The following is a 22,734-nucleotide window of genomic DNA, read 5'->3' on the forward strand; positions in this document are numbered from 1 at the left end:
TACAGTGCAGAAGGAGGCCATTCGGCCCAATGAGCCTGCACCGACCACAACATGATTCAATGTCCCCTCTCGGCGTTATACAACTCGTGTCAAGGAAATCAGTGGGGACACAGGGGCTGGTGAGTATGTGAGGGTCGATGCCTGGAAATTCAGCAACAAACTGAAATTAGCATGGGGGGCTATAAAGGGCCATAAGGGTGGGTGGGAGCGTACCTTGGCATGGAGATATGAAGTGCCATGGGGGGGGCATAGGTGGGCCATGGAGAGTGCATGAGGATGTGAGGGTTGGAGGGGTGTTTTATGTTTTATTCTTGCTTCCATTTTTCAACAGTGCTGGCGCCCTGAGGCAAGCCTCCCACCCTGCCAATAGCCTGCCCTCCTGGACTGAAATTCTAATGTTTGGGTAGCCATTTTTAAAGGTCAGGTTTGTGGAGCGAGGGATAGTTTTGACTTAGCGTCAAATACAGCTTAGTACAAGCCATTTAATTACAATGGCAGCCATGGGCATCTTCATACCATGCTTAAATCAGGTCCCAGGCATGACAGAGGTTGGCCCAGGCTCAGGGACTGGAGCACAGTCATCGTGTCCAGAAACGCAGAAAACCTGAGAGTGTAGGGTTGCCAGCTCCGCCATTCAATAAGATCATGGTTGATCTGACTGTAATCTCAACCCCCCATTCCCGCCCATTCCCCAAAAACCTTTCACTCCCTTGCTTCTCAAGGATCATGGGGATAAGTCATGTGATGAAAGCTCCAGGAACACGTGTGATCACACTTGGCAATCCTATGGGAGCCAAAAGGCAGTGGTATTGGGTGCAGGGAGGCCAGCGGTAAATAGGAAATGGTGGAGAGAGAAAGGCAGCGGCCCGAAGGCTGAAAGGTGAACTATGTCGACCCAGAAGGAAAGAGGCTGGATCAAGAATGAGCTCTGTGGCTAATATAAACACAGTGAGAAGTCTCACAACATCAGATTAAAGTCCAACAGGTTTATCTGGAAACACGAGCTTTCAGAGCGCCGCTCCCTCATCAGCTGACTCACCTGGTGTTATGAGACCTCTTACTGTGCCCACTCCAGTCCAACGCCGATATCTCCACATAATGAATATAAACATAGTCACGGGTTCTTGGTAGTTTTGTACTAATCACATGGTTTTCAAGAACCAGATAGCACGTTCAACAGTGCGACATTTGGAGTACTGTGTACAATTCGGGTCACCCTGCTACAGAAAGGATGTTATTAAATTGGAAAGGGTGCAAAAAGATCTACAAGGTTGTTGCTGGGACTGGAAGGTTTGAATTATAAGGAGGGGCTGGATAGGCTGGGACTTTTTTCCCTGGAGCGTAAAGGATGAGGCCATTAGGTTTGGTTGATTTACCATGCTAAAAAATTGCCCCTTAGTGTCTTGGGATGCGTAGATTAGAGGGATTAGCGGGTAAAATGTGTAGGGATGTGGGGGGAGGGCCTGGGTGGGATTGTGGTCGGTGCAGACTCGATGGGCCGAATGGCCTCTTTCTGTACTGTAGGGTTTCTATGATTCTATGCGGTGCCACCTTATAGATCTTTATATAAAGTCATGAGGGGTATAGATAAGGTGAATAGCCAAGGTCTTTTCCCCAGGGTAGGGAAGTCCAAAACTAGAGAGCATAGGTTTAAGGCGAGAGGGGAAAGATTTAAAAGGGACCTGAGAGGCAACTTTTTCTCACAGAGGGTGATGCGTGTATGGAATGAGCTGCCAGAGGAGGTGGAGGCGGGTACAATGACAACATTTAAAAGACATTTGGACAGGTACATGGATAGGGAAAGGTTTAGAGGGATAGGGGCCAAATGCAGGCAAATCATAGACTCCGACAGTCCAGAAAGAGGCCATTCAGCCCATCGAGCCTGCACCGACCAGAATCCCACCCAGGCCCTATCCCCATACATTTACCCTAGCTAGTCCCCGTGACACTAAGGGGCAATTTTTTTAGCATGGTCAATCCACCTAACCCGCACATCTTTGGACTGTGGGAGAAAACTGGAGCACCCGGAGGAAACCCATGCAGACACGGGGAGAATGTGCAAACTCCACACAGACAGTCACCCAAGCCGGGAATCGAACCCGGGTCCCTGGCGCTGTGAGGCAGCAGTGCTAACCACTGTGCCACCATACCGCCCCAATGGTTCAGTTTAGGAAACTTGGTCGGCATGGACGAGTTGGGCCAAAGGCCCTGTTTCTGTGCTGTATATATCTCTACATTACATATATATTACATTAATACTCAAGACATTTACATTTCAGGAAAATAAGTAGACTGTCCCTCAGTCTGGATAACTCGCTCCCTGCAGCCAAATGCTTTAATACGCCTTTCCTGGCCGAGGGACCATTTTCTTACTCCTTCATAGAAAAAATGTGGTTTACGTCTCCTCAGGCACAACTTAAGAGTTGAGCAGGGCGATGGATTTAGAAATGACATTCTGCTACTCTTCGCCTCTGACAGGCACAGGCAGCACCAGCTAGCTTCATAATGCATCAGCCCAACACCGCCTCAAAATGCCCAGTGCCATCAACATTGCCAGTAATGTGTGGAAGAGGACACAAGTGATTAATCCATTTCGTGAACAACGCTACTGCAAAGAGATTCCGCTCACATGCTTCTCTGAGGAAGAAGCGCACCAACATCAAATGAGCTTGGCTACTGTCCCCTTCTGCTTCCTCTCAGAGACAAATAACTGGATGATAAAAGGAATCCAATTTAAAAAGGAATTAATTTGTCCTCTGATTCACAAAGCTGGCAACTAGGTAACGGGGGAAGAAATTTCTGTCAATTAGTCGAAGATTACTGCCCAGTTAACCTGCAGTGAAGACCGTTATAATCAGTCACTCTCTTTCTTTTAGAAGATTATGTTTATTGTAGTTATCATTTGATGAAATGCAACCAATCCGCAAAATCTAGTACGGTAATCATTATTCCTCTGAACGAGTAGAAAAGACCAGTGAATATTCATCCAAATGATTTCAATTATCCATCATTGTATTCATTGTAGTCGATGTTTCCTCTCATACGGATAAAGAAAGGGTGCCAGATAGAGTGGGGGATAACAGGATAAAATCTGAACACATGGCCCCATGGTGCATGGCCTCCTACACAGGATAACATAGACACGGCTACAAGATATACACGATCCCTCATGGTGGAACATACAACAGCCTAATTCAGCAACTCAGGATCTCCAGGCAATGAAAGGATAACCCAGGAATGAGGGAACATCAGATTACTGCAATCAATAGAGGCTACAGCATAGCAGCATACATTCTCATGTATAGAAACCAGTAAGCCAAAGACTCACACACCACGCCCAGGCTCACAGCAACACAAACCTCGCTCTTCTCTAACCAAATCAGAGCACCAAACGGCCTCCCCATCGCTAGAAAATTTAAACCATTTTTCCCCCCAGCAAGGAGAAGAAGAATCGTCAAGACACCCATCAGCAGGGCATCCCTGGGAGAGATACAACCGTCCTCTTCCCAATAACCACACCACCCAATGCCAGCGGCAGCCAATGGTTAGTGCCTCCCCCACCAGAAAAGCCCCGTGGGGATTGAGGGGGGGTGAGGGAGTGGTGGGGGGGGGGGAGGGAGTGGTGGGGGTGAGGGGGTGGTGGTGGGGGGGGGGTGGTGAGGGAGTGGTGAGGGAGTGGTGGGGGGGGTGGGTGGTGAGGGAGAGGTGGGGGGGTGGGTGGTGAGGGAGCGGTGGGGGGGGTGAGAGAGCGGTGGGGGGGGGGTGAGAGAGCGGTTGGGGGGGGTGAGAGAGCGGTTGGGGGGGGTGAGAGAGCGGTTGGGGGGGGTGAGAGAGCGGTTGGGGGGGGTGAGAGAGCGGTTGGGGGGGGTGAGAGAGCGGTTGGGGGGGGTGAGAGAGCGGTGGGGGGGGGGTGAGAGAGCGGTGGGGGGGGGTGAGAGAGCGGTGGGGGGGGTGAGAGAGCGGTGGGGGGGGGGTGAGAGAGCGGTGGGGGGGGGGTGAGAGAGCGGTGGGGGGGGTGAGAGAGCGGTGGGGGGGGTGAGAGAGCGGTGGGGGGGGTGAGAGAGCGGTGGGGGGGGTGAGAGAGCGGTGGGGGGGGTGAGAGAGCGGTGGGGGGGGTGAGAGAGCGGTGGGGGGGGTGAGAGAGCGGTGGGGGGGGTGAGAGAGCGGTGGGGGGGTGAGAGAGCGGTGGGGGGGGTGAGAGAGCGGTGGGGGGGGTGAGAGAGCGGTGGGGGGGGTGAGAGAGCGGTGGGGGGGGTGAGAGAGCGGTGGGGGGGGTGAGAGAGCGGTGGGGGGGGTGAGAGAGCGGTGGGGGGGGTGAGAGAGCGGTGGGGGGGGTGAGAGAGCGGTGGGGGGGGTGAGAGAGCGGTGGGGGGGGGTGAGAGAGCGGTGGGGGGGGTGAGAGAGCGGTGGGGGGGGTGAGAGAGTGGTGGGGGAGTGGGGGAGTGGGGGAGTGTGGGGGAGTGTCGTGTGGGGGGTGGGGGAGTGGTGGGGGGTGGAGGGAGTGGTGGGAGGTGTGAGGGAGTGGTGGTGGGGGTGAGGGAGTGGTGGTGGGGGTGAGGGAGTGGTGGTGGGGGTGAGGGAGTGGTGGTGGGGGTGAGGGAGTGGTGGTGGGGGTGAGGGAGTGGTGGTGGGGGTGAGGGAGTGGTGGTGGTGGGGGTGAGGGAGTGGTGGTGGGGGGGGTGAGGGAGTGGTGGTGGGGGGGGTGAGGGAGTGGTGGTGGGGGGGGTGAGGGAGTGGTGGTGGGGGGGGTGAGGGAGTGGTGGTGGGGGGGGTGAGGGAGTGGTGGTGGGGGGGGTGAGGGAGTGGTGGTGGGGGGGGTGAGGGAGTGGTGGTGGGGGGGGTGAGGGAGTGGTGGTGGGGGGGGTGAGAGAGTGGTGGGGGAGTGGGGGAGTGGTGTGGGGGAGTGTGGGGGAGTGTGGGGGAGTGTGGGGGAGTGTTGTGTGGGGGGTGGGGGAGTGGTGGGGGGTGGAGGGAGTGGTGGGAGGTGTGAGGGAGTGGTGGTGGGGGTGAGGGAGTGGTGGTGGGGGTGAGGGAGTGGTGGTGGGGGTGAGGGAGTGTTGGTGGGGGTGAGGGAGTGGTGGTGGGGGTGAGGGAGTGGTGGTGGTGGGGGTGAGGGAGTGGTGGTGGTGGGGGTGAGGGAGTGGTGGTGGTGGGGGTGAGGGAGTGGTGGTGGGGGGGGTGAGGGAGTGGTGGTAGGGGGGGTGAGGGAGTGGTGGTGGGGGGGGTGAGGGAGTGGTGGTGGGGGGGGTGAGGGAGTGGTGGTGGGGGGGGTGAGGGAGTGGTGGTGGGGGGGGTGAGGGAGTGGTGGTGGGGGGGGTGAGGGAGTGGTGGTGGGGGGGGTGAGGGAGTGGTGGTGGGGGGGGTGAGGGAGTGGTGGTGGGGGGGTGAGGGAGTGGTGGTGGGAGGGGTGAGGGAGTGGTGGTGGGGGGGGTGAGGGAGTGGTGGTGGGGGGGGTGAGGGAGTGGTGGTGGGGGGGGTGAGGGAGTGGTGGTGGGGGGGGTGAGGGAGTGGTGGTGGGGGGGGTGAGGGAGTGGTGGTGGGGGGGGTGAGGGAGTGGTGGTGGGGGGGGTGAGGGAGTAGTGGTGGTGGGGGGGGTGAGGGAGTGGTGGTGGGGGGGGTGAGGGAGTGGTGGTGGGGGGGGTGAGGGAGTGGTGGTGGGGGGGGTGAGGGAGTGGTGGTGGGGGGGGTGAGGGAGTGGTGGTGGGGGGGGTGAGGGAGTGGTGGTGGGGGGGGTGAGGGAGTGGTGGTGGGGGGGTGAGGGAGTGGTGGTGGTGGGGGTGAGGGAGTGGTGGTGGTGGGGGTGAGGGAGTGGTGGTGGTGGGGGTGAGGGAGTGGTGGTGGTGGGGGTGAGGGAGTGGTGGTGGTGGGGGTGAGGGAGTGGTGGTGGTGGGGTGAGGAAGTGGTGGTGGTGGGGGTGAGGGAGTGGTGGTGGTGGGGGTGAGGGAGTGGTGGTGGTGGGGGTGAGGGAGTGGTGGTGGTGGGGGTGAGGGAGTGGTGGTGGTGGGGGTGAGGGAGTGGTGGTGGTGGGGGTGAGGGAGTGGTGGTGGTGGGGGTGAGGGAGTGGTGGTGGTGGGGGTGAGGGAGTGGTGGTGGTGGGGGTGAGGGAGTGGTGGTGGTGGGGGTGAGGGAGTGGTGGTGGTGGGGGTGAGGGAGTGGTGGTGGTGGGGGTGAGGGAGTGGTGGTGGTGGGGGTGAGGGAGTGGTGGTGGTGGGGGTGAGGGAGTGGTGGTGGTGGGGGTGAGGGAGTGGTGGTGGTGGGGGTGAGGGAGTGGTGGTGGTGGGGGTGAGGGAGTGGTGGTGGTGGGGGTGAGGGAGTGGTGGTGGTGGGGGTGAGGGGAGTGGTGGTGGTGGGGGTGAGGGAGTGGTGGTGTGGGGGTGAGGGAGTGGTGGTGGTGGGGGTGAGGGAGTGGTGGTGGTGGGGGTGGAGGAGTGGTGGTGGTGGGGTGAGGGAGTGGTGGTGGTGGGGGTGAGGGGAGTGGTGGTGGTGGGGGTGAGGGAGTGGTGGTGGTGGGGGTGAGGGGGTGGTGGTGGGGGGGGGTGAGGGGGTGGTGGTGGGGGGGTGAGGGGGTGGTGGTGGGGGGGGTGAGGGGGTGTGGTGGGGGGGGTGAGGGGGGTGGTGGGGGGGGGTGAGGGAGTGGTGGTGGGGGGGGTGAGGGAGTGGTGGTGGGGGGGGTGAGGAGTGGTGGTGGGGGGGTGAGGGAGTGGTGGTGGGGGGGGTGAGGGAGTGGTGGTGGGGGGGGTGAGGGAGTGGTGGTGGGGGGGGTGAGGGAGTGGTGGTGGGGGGGGTGAGGGAGTGGTGGTGGGGGGGGTGAGGGAGTGGTGGTGGGGGGGTGAGGGAGTGGTGGTGGGGGGGGTGAGGGAGTGGTGGTGGGGGGGGTGAGGGAGTGGTGGTGGGGGGGGTGAGGGAGGTGAGTGGTGGCTGGGGGGGGTGAGGGAGTGGTGGTGGGGGGGGTGAGGGAGTGGTGGTGGGGGGGGTGAGGGAGTGGTGGTGGGGGGGGTGAGGGAGTGGTGGTGGGGGGGTGAGGGAGTGGTGGTGGGGGGGGTGAGGGAGTGGTGGTGGGGGGGGTGAGGAGTGGTGGTGGGGGGGGTGAGGGAGTGTTGGGGGGGTGAGGGAGTGTTGGGGGGGTGAGGGAGTGGTGGTGGGGGGGGTGAGGGAGTGGTGGTGGGGGGGGTGAGGGAGTGGTGGTGGGGGGGTGAGGGAGTGGTGGTGGGGGGGGGTGAGGAGTGGTGGTGGGGGTGAGGGAGTGTTGGGGGGGTGAGGGAGTGTTGGGGGGGTGAGGGAGTGGTGGGTGGTGGGGGGTGAGGGAGTGGTGGTGGTGGGGGTAAGGGAGTGGGGAGTGTGGAGTGGGGAGTGTGGAGTGGGGCTGGGGGAGTGTGGGGGGTAGGGGAATGGTGGTGGTGGTGGTGGTGGAGGGGGGGGGAGGGGAGGGGGGGGGGGGGAAGAGGGGGGCAGGTTTGGCTCTTATATTGAATGGCCGATTGAAGTATTCCAGCTCGTCACTCAGTTGTATGAAATCACTGTAAAAAAAAATAGCGCAGATTGCAGCGGATCTTTGGCCAACCAGGGGCAGACATTGAACCGCAGCCTTGCAGTGAGATCAACATGCTGAGAAGGAACTTAAATGAAAATGTACTGGACTTAGCAAGCAGGAGAGGATTTCCACAGGAGAGAGTTGACACATTCTCCACAGTTCACGTTGCTCCCGCAGGCCATTTCCTCCCAGGGCAGCTCGGACTGTGAGGACCTGTTGAAAGTTTTAACCAGCAATGCAGGAGCCATTTTATTTACTAATGCGCGTTGAAGGTCTTCTGTCCAATCCCACAAGTTCCGATACCTCAGCCAGGGCAACCACTGGGTCGCCAGGGTTGGGCCTGGCATCCCTGAGGATGAGGGGGGTGTTGGGGTTTGAAGGTGTTCAGATCAGCCAGCTTCCCGCTTTTGATGGCTGAGCTGTGATCCTGTCCCTGCCACCCATTGTCCAGAATGGTTACTGATAGCAATCAGCAGCAGATGTAGGCTTCCTGAAAATGATACCATCAGATAAACACACACGTCTGAGCACTCTGGGTCGGTACTCAATGGAGTTTAGAAGGATGATGGGGGATCTCATTGAGACTTACAGAATACTGAAAGGTCTGGATAGAGTAGACATGGGGAAGATGTTTCTATCAGTAGGCGAGATGAGGACCCGAGGGCACAGCCTCAGAGTAAAGGAGAATCGAGATGAGGAGGAATTTCCTCAGCCAGAGGGTGGTGAATCTGTAGAATTCATTGCCACAGAAGACTGTGGAGGCCGATCAGTGAGTGCATTTAAGACAGATAGATTTATGATCAAAGGTTATGGGGAAAAGGAAGGAGAATGGGGTTGAGAAACTTATCAGCCATGATTGAATGGCAGAGCAGATTGATGGGCGAAAGGCCTAATTCTGCTCCTATATCTTATGGTCTTATGGCTTGCAGAAAGCTATCACTCAAACAATGTCAGTGTTCAAAACCACATCAAGAGGAACTGTTTTCAATTTTATGAGTATTAAATTATGAGATATGCCAGTACAGTACTGAGGGAGTACTGCACTGTCAAAGGTGCCTTCTTATGAATGAGATGCTAAACTGAGGCATCCTCTGCTCTCTCAGGTAGATTAGAATGATGCCATGATAACCATTTTGAACACAAGCATGGTACCCCATACACCATCTGCCCCTCAAACAACATCAACACGGGTGGCACAGTGGTTAACACTGCTGCCTCACAGCGCCAGGGACCTGGGTTCGATTCCCGGCCTGGGTCAATGTCTGTGCGGAATCTGCACGTTCTCCCCGTATCTGCCTAGGTTTCCTCCGGTGGCTCCGGTTTCCTTCCACAGTCTGAAAGACGTGCTGGTTAGGTGGATTGGCCATGCTAAATTCTCCCTCAGTGGACCTGAACAGGCGCCGGAGTGTGGCGACTAGGAGACTTTCACAGTAACTTCAATGCAGTGATAATGTAAGCCTACTTGTGACATTAATAAATAAATAAAACATCCCAAAGAAAAAAAACAGATAATCTGGTCACTTATCACATTGTGTGTGGAAGCTTGCTGAGCACACGTTTCTGCATTTCAGTGACTTATAACAGCGACTACATTTCAAAATGGCTTCATTGGCTTTTAGCACTTTGGGACGTCATGGGGTTGTGAAAAATATCATATAAATGCCATTCTCTCTTTCTGCTCTTTCATAGAATTCAACAATCATCAAGACCGTTCAATTGCCACAGTGAAATTTACGGCCAGAGTTCTCCGACCTCGCCCGCGGCTGGGATTCTCCAGTCCCGCTGCAATGAACAGAATGTTGGCTGAGTGCCAAATTCTTCCTTCTCATTGGCAGCAATGGGAGGGAACATCGGAGAATTCCGACTTGAATATTAGTATACCAGTGCTTTGAAAATGTTACACAAAAAGTAACTATGGTATCTGGTGGAATAAACGTGAGAATGCCAAAGATGGATAGATTGTGAAACACTGATATTTCCCAATATTCTGATGAAGCTATCTCAGTATTACTTATAAAGTGTAGTTAATGAGGTGAAGTGCTCAGCTGTAACCCTTCAGATAACCTCACAGTGTTACGGCGTGCCGTAAATCATGTTGGTGTCAGTACATCTGTGTCAGGGTTCCATCAGGCGATGGCCCCTCTGTGCTTTCTCCACAGGAGATGTCCGAATACCATGTCCCGAACACAGCAGGAATCAAAGCTTTTCCGAGAGAGCCATATGCCCAACCCAGCTGTTTCCACAGTGGACGGATTTATAGGATCCTTGCAGTATCTTAATTTCCATGTGTCAAAAGGACAAGTGGAAAGGATTGACTTCTCTGAGAATTTAACAGGATGATGTAGAGCACTTCATTCTGTGATGACCTTTGACCTGGAAACAGTATATCAAGGAAAATGTGTAATTTCTTTAAATGTGGAATCATAATTGTTCCTAAGAATATTTGAAAACGACTTTAAGAGTTTGTGTCCACTGTAAAGGGATCAATTATTATTTTCTTGGATAAGAATGACTGGTCCATATGTGACCTTTCAACTGTTGACCTGCAAGCAGTACCAACTGTGGCCAGACACAAAGGAGAGGAGGCAGATGGTACAGATACAACAAGAAAACAGAGACAGAAAGCAGAACACACTAAATTCTTGGAGGAGGAGAAGATAATCCCACTCAGGAAGAGATCAGTTTTGCTGTTTGTGGGGGGTGGGGCAAATATTTCTGTTGCGTCACACAGGAATGATAGCGGGCAAGCGCGGTCACAAATATTTCACAACATTAACGATTTGGAAGAAGGAACTGAAGGCACTGTTGCTAAGTTTGCAGATGATACAAAGATATGTAGAGGGACAGTGAGTATTGAGGAAGCAGGGAGGCTTCAGAAGGACTTGGACAGGTTAGGAGAGTGGGCAAAGAAGTGGCAGATGGAACACAATGTGGAAAAGTGAGGTTATGCACTTTGGAAGGAGGAATGGAGGCATAGACTATTTTCTAAAAGGGGAAATGCTTAGGAAATCAGAAGCACAAAGGGACCTGGGCGTCCTTGTTCAAGATTCTCTTAAGGTTAACATGCAGGTTCAGTTAGAAAGGCAAATGCAATGTTAGCATTCATATCGAGAGGGCTAGAATACAAGAGCAGGGATGTACTTCTGAGGGTGTATAAAGCTCTGGTCAGACCCCGTTTGGAGTATTGTGAGCAGTTTTGGGCCCCATATCTATGGAAGGATGTGCTGGCCTTGGAAAGGGTCCAGAGGAGATTCACAAGAATGATCCCTGGAATGAAGAGCTTGTCATGTAAGGAACGGTTATTGACTATTTAAATTGAAATTTATGTTTTTATTTGACATATCATTTACCTGTTTAATTTTCATTGGTTCTGATATGTGTTAAATTAGAAGTTACAACAACTGATATTGTTTATTTATTAGTGTCACAAGTAGGGTTACAATGAAGTTACTGTGAAAAGCCCCTAGTTGCCACACTCTGGCACCTGTTCGGGTACACTGAGGGAGAATTTGGCATGGCCAATACTGTGGGAGGAAACCGGGACACCCGGAGGAAACCCACACAGACACAGGGAGAATGTGCAAACTCCACACAGACAGTGACCCAAGCCAGGAATCAAACCTGGGTCCCTGGCGTTGTGAGGTAGCAGTGCTAACCACTGGGCCACCATGCCACCCTAGACCTTGTTGGTAACTTCTTAAATTTGAGGGTAATTTGGTAAATCTGGTTATTTGGGTTTATGGTTCCCCCACGGGGATTGGAACAGTAGGGGGAGGTGGCTAGATGGGTGGAGAACTGGCTTGGTCTGTTTGTGAACAGAATTCCCACTCACCTGAAGAAGGGGCTTGCAGCTCCGAAAGCTTGTGTGGCTTTTGCTACCAAATGAACCTGTTGGACTTTAACCTGGTGTTGTTAAACTTCTTACTTGGTCACAGAAGACAGAGGGTGGTAGTGGAAGGGTCTTTTTCCGGCTGGAGGCCTGTGACTAATGGTATTCTGCAGGGCTCTGTATTGGGACCTCTGCTGTTTGTGATTTATATAAACGATCTGGAAGAAGGTGTAACTGGGGTGATCATTAAGTTTGCGGATGACACGAAAATGGCTGGACTTGCAGATAGTGAGGAACATTGTCAGAGGCTGCAGAAGGATATAGATAGGCTGGAAATTTGGGCAAAGAAATGGCAGATGGAGTTCAATACAGATCAATGCGAAGTGATGCATTTTGGTAGAACTAATGTAGGGGGGAGCTATACGATAAATGGCAGAACCATAAAGGGTGTAGATACGCAGAGGGACCTGGGTGTGCAAGTCCACAGATCCTTGAAGGTGACGGCACAGGTGGAGAAGGTAGTGAAGAAGGCATATGGCATGCTTGCCTTTATAGGACAGGGAATAGAGTATAAAAGTTGGGGTCTGATGTTGCGGTTGTATAGAACGTTGGTTCAGCCGCATTTGGAATACTGCGCCCAGTTCTGGTCGCCACACTACCAGAAGGACGTGGAGGCTTTAGAGAGAGTGCAGAGGAGATTTACCAGGATGGTATGGAAGGGCTTAGTTATCAGGAGAGATTGGGTAAACTGGGGTTGTTCTCACTGGAAAGACGGAGGATGAGGGGTGACCTAATAGAGGTGTATAAAATTATGAAAGGCATAGATAGGGTGAACGGTGGGAAGCTTTTTCCCAGGTCGGTGGTGACGTTCACGAGGGGTCATAGGTTCAAGGTGAGGGGGGGGAGGTTTAACACGGACGGCACGGTAGCACAGTGGTTAGCACTGCTGCTTCACAGCTCCAGGGTCCCGGGTTCGATTCCCGGCTCGGGTCACTGTCTGTGTGGAGTTTGCACATTCTCCTCGTGTCTGCGTGGGTTTCCTCCGGGTGCTCCGGTTTCCTCCCACAGTCCAAAGATGTGCGGGTTAGGTTGATTGGCTAGGTTAAAAAAATTGCCCCTTAGAGTCCTGGGATGCGTAGGTTAGAGGGATTAGCGGGTAAAATATGTAGGGGTAGGGCCTGGGTGGGATTGTGGTCGGTGCAGACTCGATGGGCCGAATGGCCTCCTTCTGCACTGTAGGGTTTCTGTGATTCTATGATTAGAAGCATGTATTTTACGCAGAGGGTGGTGGGGGCATGGAATGCGCTGCCGGGCAAGGTGGTGGAGGCGGACACACTGGGAACGTTTAAGACTTATCTAGGTAGCCACATGAACGGAGTGGGAATGGAGGGATACAAAAGAAAGGTCTAGTTTGGGCCAGGGAGCGGCCCGGGCTTGGAGGGCCGAAGGGCCTGTTCCTGTGCTGTATTGTTCTTTGTTCTTTAGTAGCTTGACCCAATTTGGAATCTCCAACCCCATTCACTCTCAACTGGGTGATTCTGGAGAGGAAGCACCAGTACGTCTGAATTCTTGCATGACCAGAGGACAGCACAGCACGGATAGTGTCTGGTAGACATGCAGGACAACATGAAGATTCTGTTTGACAGGCACCCAGGAGGAATGATTTTGTCTGATATGTTTTCTTTTAGTTTTGTTGAAAGTAGACTTAAGATCCTCTTCCTGGTTATGCCTCGATGGGGCACATCCAAATTTGCTTCTCTGTTGATATTGGGGCCACCCAGCAACATCTTTACGCAATCGGCAATATTGGTTCTGTCTATGTTGGGTGGTGGAATAATTATGGTTAATATTCTCTTGAAAATAGAAGCAAAGTGCATGAAAGCACTCCTCTCTCTATTCTTTCCAATCACCTCTCACCCATACTCCCCATTCAATATTCAAAAACACTTCCTCAGGGGATTATCTGGCACATAACGAAGGATAGATCAATGTCGATTCCCAGTGGACAACTAGATTGAAACAACAGCATAAACCCTCCTTCTCTGAAGCTAATGATGTGGAATTCAGTGCATTGCAATCAGTAGTGATGGGTCTAACAGCATCAGTTAGATGACCCTTTCCTTATCATCTATAAACACAATCACAGTGTTATCAGATACACACCTTACCATTTACTGTACAAACAGGATTATATACGTTGGCAACGAATCATACAGTGGAAATCAATGTGGAGGTTCAGCCATGAATCAATATCAGGTGATTCCTGAATGTCAACAGAACCCCAGGACCTCTCGCAGTGAACGGACTGTATTCCTCCTTTGCATGTTTTGCTGATTTTGCTTTGTGCACTTATTAAGATGAACCATTTCTGTGCTTTGGAATGGAACACTCTCTATTGTAAACCCCAGGGAAGCTAAAACAAGAGCACATGTAGACTCAACTCCTTTGCAATACTGTATACTTGAACCCTAACCTCAAAGTAACTGTTGTGCATCATTATAACCCCCACCCTTTACCAGCTAAAACAGTAGACCGAGTGAGCGACCTACTTTAGCGTCAGTCTGTGTATGTCCATTTTTATTACTTCATATTCTTATTTTTATTTTTCCACTTCTGAAATCTCGCTCTCCAGCTTGTCTGTCAACTGCCCGTCTTATAATAGTGACATTGCATCCTTTGCATTCAGCAAAGGGCGCTTTGTTTAAATGTCTCATCTGAAAGACGGCATCTCGGATACTGCTGCTTTCTGCCATTCTGCGCTGATTTATGAGCTTAGCTGGTGCGCTGAAGTGTCTGGAATGTTTTATTTTGAACACAATCCTTTGAGGCGAGAGTTCTACTGCTGAGTAACAGGTAACAACTTACTCTGCTCCAACAATACAATACAATCTAATCTCCTTTCATTTGTTTATAAAGGGACCTGGGAAGCACCAAGCCAGTACCTGTGAGATTATACACTGTGCTTTAATGTCTGCAGATGTCAAGATAGGACAGGTAGTAACATTTCCTGGAAGCCAGTGGCAGAGGAGCCATTATGAATAAGAAAGTTAGCACTGCTGCCTCACAGCGCTAGGGACCCGGGTTCGCTTCCGGCCTCCGGTCACTGTCTGTGCGGAGTCTGCACGTTCTCCCTCTGTCTGCGTGGGTTTTCTCCGGCTGCTCCGGTTTCCTCCCTCACTCCAAAGACATGTGGGTTAGGTTGATTGGCCATGCTAAATTGACCCTAGTGTTAGAGGATTGGCAGGGTAAATATGTGGGGTTACGGGAATAGGGCCTGGGTGGGTTTATGGTCAGTGCAGATTCGATGGGCCGAATGGCCTCCTTCTGCGCTGCAGGGATTCTATGATTTCTCAGGCTTTCCTCCGATAACCCCGACCTTGGTTCTGCCATTCGCACATTCTGAACTCTTCATGGACGCTCTTAGCACTTTTCCTAGCCTTTATCATCGCCATTTACATCCCCTTTGTCCAATTATAGCAGTTCGCCCCCCCCCCCGCCCAAACCCGCCCACCCTCTTGGTATAAATCTTGTCCTATTTTCTTTGTATTTAGCTCTGACGAAGGGTCATCCAGGCTCGAAACATTGGCTCTATTCTCTCTCCACAGATGCTGTCAGACCTGCTGAGACTTTCCAGCACTTTGTTTTTGATGAACTATTGATGATTTGGTATCATAGGTCTGTGCAAATTAAAAGCTGAATTCTATAACTCTATGGTTACTATAAGCACAGGACACTAGCATTCTATCACTGAGTGTGAATTCTAGGAACTTGTAATTGGTATTTTTTGCATATGTTCCATATTTGCGATTACAGATATGTATTTTAAATCCTGAAACATTGGATATTTTTCTTTTCGCATCTTGAAACCAGCAAGATAAACAATCAAAATTCCTAAACTACGTCTGATAAGCACTCGCTATTCACTAACAATCTTATATCATGTCATAATTTTGCGACAGCAGTGAGATGCGGCTCCTCAGGTTAGCGTTAGTTATTCATGCTTCATAATGTCAGCGACTGATGTATAATAACTAATTCTGTATTGACTATCCAATTATTGTACAGTGATTGTCTCATTGATTACCAAATGTATCATTTCAAGCCTGGCACACTTTAGATTGGTTACTTAAATAAATGACCACTTTGTCTACGGAGTCCTGATTAAAGGAGCTATTGTACTGACAGTTCTTTGATCACATCACCGAGTCTAAAATATTCCCATTAATTAAGATTCAAAGTATAATTGTTAAGCATTTCAGCATGGCTTCGGAGGGGTCTTGACTGGGTGGATGTGGAAAGGACGTTTTCTCTTGTGGGGAATCCAGAATTAGGGGCACATTTAAGTCTCTGAAACCCTCTTTCTCAAAAGACTGTGGAAGCAGAGTTTTAGAATATTTTTAAGGCAGAGCGAGATAGAATCTCGATAAGGAAGGATTATCAGGATAGGCGAGAAAGTGGAATTGAGGTTACAGTCAGATCAGCCAAGATCTTACTGAATGGTGGAGCAGGCTCGAGAGGCTGAGTGGGGCCTACTCCTGTTGCTAATTCATACAATTATATGTTCAGCTGTTGATTTGATGTTCCCATTTATTTCAACAGATAGAGGGACAGCTGTGAACTGGACAACCTTGAAGGGTTCAGAACAGGCGAGCACAGAAAATGAAAATCACTTAGGATGTCAGCTCATTTATAAAGAACCAGTTGCAGAACAGACTAAAAAAGAACAATAGAATGATTTACATTTATGTTCTGCCTTTTAGGAGCACAGGATGTCCCAAGAGCTTTATAGCCAACAAAGTATTTTTAACATAGAAAATAGGAGCAGGAGGCGGCCATTCGGCCCTTCAAGCCTACTTGGCCATTTGGCCCTTCAAGCCTACTTGGCCATTTATGATCATGCCCGATCATCCAAGTCAATAGTCTGATCCCGTCTTCTTTGATCCGCTTCAGCCGTAGAGCTATATCTGATTCTTGAAAACACGTAGGGTGGGATTTTAACACCTCGCCCGTCCCAACCCGGAAAATCCCACTCGAGTTCAACCGACCTTTCCAAGGTCCGCCCCTCACCCGCTCCGATTCCCGTGGTGGGCGGGATGGTAAAATTCCGGCCACAACGTTTTGGCCTCAGTTACTTTCTGTGGTAGTGAATTCCATAGGCTCACCACTCTCTGGGTGAAGAAATTTCTCTTCACCGTAGTCAGGTGGCATGGTGGCACAGTGCTTAGCACTGCTGCTTCACAGTGCCCATAAGGACCCGGGCTCGTTTTCCGTCTTGGTTAGGTGCATTGGCCATGCTAAATTCTTCCTCATTGTATTCAAACAGGCGCTGGAGTGTGGCGACTAGGGGATTTTCATAGTAACTTGATTGCAGTGTTAATGTAAGCCTACTTGTGACACTAATAAATACATTTTTAAACTAAAATGTTTACACTGTATCCTTAGACTATGACTCCTGGTTCCAGACACTCCCACCATTGGAAACATCCTTCCTGCATCTATCCTGTCTAGTTCTATCCTGTCTCGTCCGAGTTAGAATTTTATAGGTTTCTATGAGACCCCCTCTCATTCTTCTGAACTCTGGTGAATATAATCCTAACCCAGCTCAATGGCTGGAATTTTACTGCCACGATCATCCCGGAATCGGGGCAGGTGCAGCTCGCAGAACGGAATTCTCCATTGGCCTCGGGCGGGATTTTATGAGCCCAAACAATGGCGAAAAATACCAGCAAATCTCTCCTCTTACATCAGTCCTGTCATCCCAGGAATCAGTCTGGTAAACCTTCACTGGACGGCCTCTATAGCAAGAACACAGGGCGGCACGGCGTCAGTGGTTAGCACTGCTGCCTCACAGCGCCAGGGACCTGGGTTCAATTCCCAGCTTGGGTCACTGTCTGTGTGGAGTTTGCACATTCTCCCCACGTCTGCATGGGTTTCCTCCGGGTGCTCCGGCTTCCTCCCTCACTCCAAAGATGTGCGGGTTAGGTGGATTGGCCATGCTAAATTGCCCCTTAGTGTCAGGAGGATCAGCTAGGGTAAATGCATGGGGTTATAGAAACATAGAAAAACTACAGCACAAAACAGGCCCTTCGGCCCCACAAGTTGTGCTGAACCTTTTAGGCCTACCTATAACCCTCCATCCTATTAAGTCCCCTGTACTCATCCAGGAGTCTCTTAAAAGACCCTATTGAGTTTGCCTTCACTGCCACTGACGGCAGCCAATTCCACTTGCCCACCACCCTCTGTGTGAAAAACTTCCCCCTAACATTTCCCCTGTACCTACCCCCCAGCACCTTAAACCTGTGTCCTCTCGTAGCAGCCATTTCCACCCTGGGAAAAAGCCTCTGAGCATCCACCCGATCAATGAGGATAGGACCTGGGTGGGATTGTGGTCAGTGCAGACTCGATGGACCAAATGGCCTCCTTCTGCACTGTTGGATTCTATCCTTCCTCCGATAAGGATTCCAAAACTGCCCACAATATTCCAGGTGTATAATTGCAGCCAGCCATCCCTGCTCCTGTACTTATGAAGTGCAGTGGCTGTTGTGCAGGAATCCATAATCCCTCAAACTTTATTCCACACAAAATGTGGATGTAACCTTAAATCCAGAGTCAGAACATTCAGGAGAGATGTTAGGAAAGATATCTTCACACAAAGCCTGGTAAGAATGTGGAACTGTCTCCCGCAAAAAAAAATAATGGTTCAATTAATAAAATTGAGGCTGACAGTTTTGCTAGGTTACGATACCAATGGATATCACAGCAAGGCGAATGGATGGAGTTAAAATACGGAATGGTGGAAGAGTTTGGAGAAGATGATCTGCTCCTGTTCCTATCTATTGTCAACATGAATCACTCTCTGCCAAGATCAGAACAAAACAATAGTTTTATTTGGAGGGAACGAAGGCCAAGGGAATATTTTCATCTTGGGGAATGCTCTGCTGTTTTTGATGTTCAGTCAGCTTTTAATTCATTAATAGAACACATTTGTTACCATCTTACAATTTCAAAAATAAGATAATTCAGACAATGGCTGGAATCTTCTGGCCATTCACGTCCCGCCGCTGCTGCAAGTGGGGATGGAGAATTTGGCGCTCAGTGAAATCTCCACTCACTGCAGCAGAACCAGGACAGATTGTTGATGAAGGACAGATGATTGTGATGTGTGGGTTGGGTGAATTGGACATGCTAAACTGCTTCATAGTGTCCAAAGATATACAGGATTAGCCAAAGGAACATTGAGACAAATATCTAATTATCACAGTCTGTCACAAGCTTCATCTGGCACATAAAGTTAATTATTATTTATTAGTCACAAGTAGGCTTACATTAACACTGCAATGAAGTTACTGTGAAAATCCCCTAGTGGCCACACTCCGGCGCCTGTTCGGGTACACTGGGGGAGAATTTAGCATGGCCAATCCAGCTAACCAGCGCATCTTTCGGACTGTGGGAGGAAACCCACGCAGACACGGGGAGAACTTGCGGACTCCGCACAGACAGTGACCCAAGCCGGGAATCGAAACCAGGTCCCTGGCGCTGTGAGGCAGCAGTGCTAACCCACTGTGTCATCGCGCCGCCCTCACATGTGTGAATGCGAGAGGTTTGTTAGCTGGAGCCAGAAGCTCAGATAACATTTCTAATTTGCTGCTCATCTGGACAAAGAAAAGTTGCTTGGATTTGTCAGCAGGTCTCAAGAAAATTATCAGAAGCTCTACTTCTTTTTACATCTACTGCTGCCTTACGCTCCTGTGTACATCCTCTCTCCACTCTAACACTTGACTTGCTATCCATTGCTCCCTCAGCTCCACTGACAAATGCTTCCCGAGCATCCTACAGTCTGCAATTCTTTATCCAACTCCCTCTGTCTGACCAGCTAAATACACATTTTAAAAAAGCACTTCAAAATCCTATTTAACCATCGCTGTTTTGTTATCCCAGTTTCGCCATTCCCCCAGACCCCCACATATGGTGTCCACCATATTATTTTTCACTTTATCGCAAAACACTCGGAGAAGTCTTCCTGTTTGTGAGAAGCACAGTCTAAACATGCAATGGTTCTGTTCTGTTTGTGAGGTTAACAGCTGGAGGGAGGTGGGTGGGAGAGAAATGGTCACATTTGGCACTCAGGAAGAAGGTGCCGGAAGGCTCAAGGACAGAAAAGCCCACTCGAGGATTGAGCTGAATGTTGTAAGCGTTGCAACGTGTCACAGTACATCACAAGGCAAAGTGTTAATGTGCAATACCCTTTTATAATTAATCGCATCAGTGTTATATTATAGTGTTCTCTTCCTGTCGGGGAACACTTCAGCAGTCACGGGCATTCAGCCTCTGATCTTCTGGTAAGCGTTCTCCAAGGCGGCCGTCATGACACATGACAACGCAGAATCGCTGAGCAGAAACTGATAGCCAAGTTCTGCACACATGAGGACAGCCTCAACCGGGATCTTGGGTTCATGTCACACTAACCCCCACGACTTGCCTGGGCTTGCAAAATCTCACTAACTGTCCTGGCTGGAGACAATACACATCTCTTTAACCTGTGCTTAACTCTCTCTCCATTCACATTGTCTGTACCTTTAAGACTTGATTACCTTCAAAGACTTGCATTACAACCATTATCTTGTAAATTGAGTTTGTGTCTGTATATGCCCTATTTGTGAACACAACTCCTCACTCACCTGAAGAAGGAGTCACACTCCGAAAGCTTGTGCTACCAAATAAACCTGTTGGACTTTAATCCGGTGTTGAGAGACTTCTTATTGTCTTTCTAACAGGACAAAGGTTAGCGGGAGACTCCTAAAAGACCCAAAGAAAAAAAATACTCCAGATGCTGGAAATCTGTACTAGAAGACAGAAAAATGCAGGAAACCATAAATCCCTACAGTGCAGAAGGAGGTCATTCAGCCCATCGAATCTGCACTGACTCTCCGACAGAGCATCTTAACCAGGCCCACCCCTCTGCCCGATCCCCATAACCCCACGCATTTTACCATGGTTAATCGACCTAATCTACACATCTTTAGACACTAGGCGTTAATTTAGCATGGCCAATCCACCTAATCTGCACATCTTTAGATGGTGGGAGGAAACCAGAGCACCCAGAGGAAAGCCACGCAGGCACGGGGAGAACTCCACACAGACAGTGACCCAAACCAGGAATTGAACCCGGGTCCCTGCCACTGTGAGGCAGCAGTGCTAAGCACTGTGCCACGGAATTAGTGGAGAGAATGATGAAGGATTTTAATGACGTGTTAAGCCTGAAGCATCAGCTTGTCAGTTCACTGATACTGTGCGTCTGACTTGCTGCTTGTCACTTTACACCTACTATTTTCATTGATAAAACGTTCAAATTCTTCTTCGAGAACTCAGTTCCAATCTCCATTCTTTGCCCATTTTTGCCTCTTCATTCCCTTCCCATTTCATTGCACATGGGATTCTGAGGATTCCTATCTGGTGAAAATGGGGCAGTGCCACCCCATAACTGTTTGGGATTGACTTATGGACATTAACATGCCTACCCCCTCCATAGGCCCATTTAAAATCCAAATCAGATTCTACGAGGAGTAGTGGACCCTAGTTGCCATGTTGGGAAAGAGCTTTGCAGAGCTGTACAGCAGCTACCTGAGTGACCCCAAAGTACTCAATTTCCACTTATTAAGGAGATGAACTCAAAATTGACCAGATTCACCTCTGACCACATCTTTCCCATGTTGACTATCCACCATATTACCTTCTGTCTACTTGTAGTGGGTTAACTTCCTGTACATGAAAAGTTTTTGAAATGTCTACGTTCTGCTGACAGGAACATTAAGGTACACTATTAAGATCTAACTATGTTGAATAAGAACATTCTATTTTAAGAACAAAACAGTTAGTTTTTTCCTCAGAAACCTGCAGACCGGTATTTACCTTACTAATAGATAAAGAATAAACTGCCACTTATAGAATCACAGAATCCCTGCCGTGCAGAAGAGGCCATTCAGCCCATCGAGTCTGCATTGACTCTGACAGAGCATCTTACCCAGGCCCTCTCCCCCCACCCTATCCCATAATCCTATACATTTAGCATGGCTAATTTCTGCTCTACCCAACACCGCAAGAAACTACAAAAGGTCGTGAATGTAGCTCAATCCATCACACAAACCAGCCTCTCCACCATCAATGCTGTCTACACTTCCCGCTGCCTCGGCAGCCAGCATTATCAAGGATCCTACACACCCCGGACATTCTCTCTTCCACCTTCTTCCATCGGGAAAAAGAGTCAAAAGTCTGAGGTCACGTACCAACCGACTCCAGAACAATTCTTTCCCTGCTGCTCTCCCTCAATGTCTCCCTCCTCCCAATAATCTCTCCCTCAATGTCAACAGAACGAAGGAGATTGTCATTGACTTCAGGAAGCGTAAAGGAGAACATGCCCCTGTCTACATCAATGGGGATGAAGTAGAAAGGGTCGAGAGCTTCAAGTTTTTAGGCGTCCAGATCACCAACAACCTGTCCTGGTCCCCCCCATGCTGACACTATAGTTAAGAAAGCCCACCAATGCCTCTATCTTCTAAGACTAAGGAAATTTGGCATGTCAGCTACAACTCTCACTAACTTTTACAGATGCACCATAGAAAGCATTCTTTCTGGTTGTATCACAGCTTGGTATGGCTCCTGCTCTGCCCAAGACCGCAAGGAACTAGAAAGGTCGTGAATGTAGCCCAATCCATCACGCCAGCCAGCCTCCCATCCATTGACTCTGTTTACACTTCCTGCTGCCTCAGCAAAGCAACCAGCATAATTAAGGATCCCACGCACCCCGGACATTCTCTCTTCCACCTTCTTCCGTCGGGAAAAAGATACAAAAGTCTGAGGTCACGTACCAACCGACTCAGGAACAGCTTCTTCTCTGCTGCTATCAGACTTTGGAATGGACTTACCTTGCATTAAGTTGATCTTTCGCTACACCCTAGCTATGACTGTAACACTATATTCTGCACTCGTTTCCTTCTCTATGAATGGTATGCTTTGTCTGTATAGTGTACAAGAAACTATACTTTTCACTGTATACTAACACATGTGACAACAATAAATCAAAAATCATCTAACCTACGCATCTTTGGACTGTAGGAGGAAACAGGAGCACCCACTTATATAGCATCTTAAATTGTATTTCAAAGTGCTTTACATTCAACAAATTAGTTTGGAAGAGTTTTCACTGTTGGGACACACTGCGGTGCTGATTAAGGGAGGAATGCTGCAGAGACCTCCCTGTTCATCTGTAAAGAGTGCCTGACGATCTTTGTAAGATCTAACAGATCGCTGCAGCGGCCAGAAGAGGAAATCAGTGCCATGCCTCAGACTAAGCCCCGGGGAAACGTGTTCTGAAAAG

At 50.3% G+C, this 22,734-nt stretch overlaps 1 protein-coding gene across 2 annotated transcripts in view; it reads right to left on the bottom strand.

Moving 5' to 3' along the window:
• fam171a2a (family with sequence similarity 171 member A2a) overlaps nucleotides 1–22,734 on the bottom strand; it is a 311,859-nt gene that overhangs the window by 48,554 nt on the left and 240,571 nt on the right. The window lies entirely within an intron of this gene.

The sequence above is a fragment of the Mustelus asterias genome, chromosome 11 (assembly GCF_964213995.1).
Source record: "Mustelus asterias chromosome 11, sMusAst1.hap1.1, whole genome shotgun sequence".
NCBI classification, from domain to species: domain Eukaryota; kingdom Metazoa; phylum Chordata; class Chondrichthyes; order Carcharhiniformes; family Triakidae; genus Mustelus; species Mustelus asterias.